Source organism: Ranitomeya variabilis, chromosome 5, assembly GCF_051348905.1.
Source record: "Ranitomeya variabilis isolate aRanVar5 chromosome 5, aRanVar5.hap1, whole genome shotgun sequence".
Taxonomy (NCBI): domain Eukaryota; kingdom Metazoa; phylum Chordata; class Amphibia; order Anura; family Dendrobatidae; genus Ranitomeya; species Ranitomeya variabilis.
In genome coordinates, this window is record NC_135236.1 from 427,850,688 (window position 1) to 427,854,323 (window position 3,636).

The window sequence follows — 3,636 nt, forward strand, 5'->3', positions numbered from 1 at the left end:
GTTGGTTGGTTCTAGACGTCTCGTGCCAGCCGGAGAACTAACTAACCCTTTCAGAGAAAATAAGACCTCTCTTGCCTCAAGAGAAAAGACCCCAAAGTAAATACAAGCCCCCCACAAATAATAACGGTGAGGTAAGAAGAAATGACAAACGTAAGAATGAACTAGATTTAGCAAAGAGAGGCCCACTGACTAATAGCAGAAAATAGAAAGATGACTTATACGGTCAGCAAAAAACCCTACAAAATCTCCACGCTGAATATCCAAGAACCCCCGCACCGACTAACGGTGTGGGGGGAGAATAACAGCCCCCCTTGAGCGTCCAGCAAAATCAGCAATCACATTTTAAACAAAGCTGGAACAAAATAAGGAAAATTCAAATGCACAAAAATAAGAAAGCAGGATTTAGCTTATCTTGCAAAATCAGGAGACCAGGAGACAGGAGAAAACAGACATGGTCTGATAACAACGAATCCAGGCACAATACAGAGTATCCAGGAAGTTTATATAGGCACACCCAAGGCCAAACGAAGCAGGTGGGTGCCAACCTGGGGAAAGACACTCCAAGTGCTATACCGCTAATGACCACAAGAGGGAGCAAAGAAATATAGTTCACAACAAATATCCTCATAAAGTAAATAGATGAAGCTGCGACTCAAGGAGAGGTCATTATTATGGGGGACTTCAACTACCCTGAAATAGATTGGGGAACAGAAACCTGCAGTTCCAGTAAAGGTAATCGGTTTTTGACAACTATGAGAGACAATTACCTTTCACAGCTGGTGCAGGACCCAACAAGAAGGGGGGCACTGCTAGACCTAATATTAACCAACAGGCCAGACCGCATATTAAATATAAGGGTTGGGGGTCACTTGGGGAATAGTGATCACAAAATAATAAGTTTTCATGTCTCCTTTAATAAAATGTGTAGTAGAGGGGTGACAAGGACGCTAAACTTCAGGAGGGCAAATTTCCAATGGATGAGTGAGGATCTTGGTGCAATTAACTGGGACGATATCCTGAGACATAAAAGTACACAAAGAAAATGGGAGACATTTATTAGCATCCTGGATAGGACCTGTGCACAGTATATACCGTATGGGAATAAACATACTAGAAATAGGAAACCAATATGGCTAACTAGAGCAGTAAGGGGCGCAATAAGGGACAAAAAGAAAGCATTCAGAGAATTAAAGGAAGTAGGTAGTGAGGAGGCATTAAATAAATACAAAAAATTAAATAAATTATGTAAAAAGCAAATCAAGGCAGCAAAGATTGAGACAGAGAGACTCATTGCCAGAGAGAGCAAAAATAACCCCAAAACAAACAAACAAAGGGTGGTTATTAATGGAGCACACTCGGACTGGGTTGCGGTTAGTAGTGGGGTACCACAGGGGTCAGTATTGGGCCTTCTTCTTTTTAACATATTTATTAATGACCTTGTAGGGGGCATTCAGAGTAGAATTTCAATATTTGCAGATGACACTAAACTCTGCAGGGTAATCAATACAGGGGAGGACAATTTTATATTACAGGATGATTTATGTAAACTAGAAGCTTGGGCTGATAAATGGCAAATGAGCTTTAATGGGGATAAATGTAAGGTCATGCACTTGGGTAGAAGTAATAAGATGTATAACTATGTGCTTAATTCTAAAATTCTGGGCAAAACCATCAATGAAAAAGACCTGGGTGTATGGGTGGATGACAAACTCATATTCAGTGGCCAGTGTCAGGCAGCTGCTACAAAGGCAAATAAAATAATGGGATGCATTAAAAGAGGCATAGATGCTCATGAGGAGAACATAATTTTACCTCTATACAAGTCACTAGTGCGACCACACTGAAGGTACCTTCACACGAAATGACTTTGTAACGATATCGCTAGCGATCCGTGACGTTGCAGCGTCCTGGCTAGCGATATCGTTTAGTTTGACACACAGCAGCGATCAGGATCCTGCTGTGATGTTGCTGGTCGCTGAATAAAGTTCAGAACTTTATTTGGTCGTCCGATCGCCGTGTATCGTTGTGTTTGACAGCAAAAGCAACGATACCAGCGATATTTTACACTGGTAACCAGGGTAAACATCGGGTTACTAAGCGCAGGGCCGTGCTTAGTAACCCGATGTTTACCCTGGTTACCAGCGTAAAATGTAAAAAAAACAAACAGTACATACTTACATGCGTCCCCCGGCGTCCGCTTCCTGCACTGACTGAGCGCTGCAAAGTGAAAGTGAAAGCACAGCACAGCGGTGACGTCACCGCTGTGCCCTGCTACTGCCGGCGCTCACACAGTGCAGAAAGCGGATGCCGGGGGACGCATGTAAGTATGTACTGTTTGTTTTTTTTACATTTTACGCTGGTAACCAGGTTAAACATCGGGTTACTAAGCGCGGCCCTGCGCTTAGCAACCCGATGTTTACCCTGGTTACCCGGGGACCTCGGCATCGTTGGTCGCTGGAGAGCGGTCTGTGTGACAGCTCTCCAGCGACCAAACAGCGACGCTGCAGCGATCGGCATCGTTGTCGCTATCGCTGCAGCGTTGCTTCGTGTGAAGGTACCTTTAGAATACTGTGCACAGTTCTGGTCTCCGGTGTATAAGAAAGACATAGCTGAACTGGAGCGGGTGCAGAGAAGAGCGACCAAGGTTATTAGAGGACTGGGGGGTCTGCCATACCAAGATAGGTTATTACACTTGGGGCTATTTAGTTTGGAAAAACGAAGACTAAGGGGTGATCTTATGTTAATGTTTAAATATATGAGGGGACAGTACAAAGACCTTTCTGATGATCTTTTTAATCATAGACCGGTGACAGGGACAAGGGGGCATCCTCTACGTCTGGAGGAAAAAAGGTTTAAGCATAATAACAGATGCGGATTCTTTACTGTAAGAGCAGTGAAACTATGGAACTCTCTGCCGTATGATGTTTTTATATGTGACTCATTGCTTAAGTTTAAGAGGGGACTGGATGCCTTTCTGGAAAAGTATAATGTTACAGGGTATATACACTAGATTCCTTTATAAGGCGTTGATCCAGGGAACTAGTCTGATTGCCGTATGTGGGGTCGGGAAGGAATTTTTTTCCCCATGATGGGGCTTACTCTTACCACATGGGTTTTTTTTGCCTTCCCCTGGATCAACATGTTAGGGCATGCTAGGCTATGGGTTGAACTAGATGGACTTAAAGTCTTCCTTCAACCTTAATAACTATGTAACTATGTAACTATGAAAACCCTGTCATGGGCAGCCCAATCTCCAGACCTGAACCCCATTGAAAACCTCTGCAATGTAATAAAGAGGATGATGGATATTCACAAGCCATCAAACAAAGAAGAACTGCTTACATTTTTGCACCAGAAGCAGTGTGAAAGACTGGTGGAAAGCATGCCAAGACGCATGAAAGCTGTGATTAAAAATCATGGTTATTCCACAAAATATTGATTTCTGAACTCTTCCTGAGTTAAATCATTAGTATTGTTGTTTCTAAATTATTCTGTACTTGTTTTCTTTGCATTATCTGTGGTTTGAAAGCACCGTTGTTTTTTTTAAGTTTGACCATTTTTCTTTTTCAGAAAAAAAATACAAAATTTATTGTTTGGAAATTCGGAGACATGTTGTCACAAGTTTATAGAATAAAG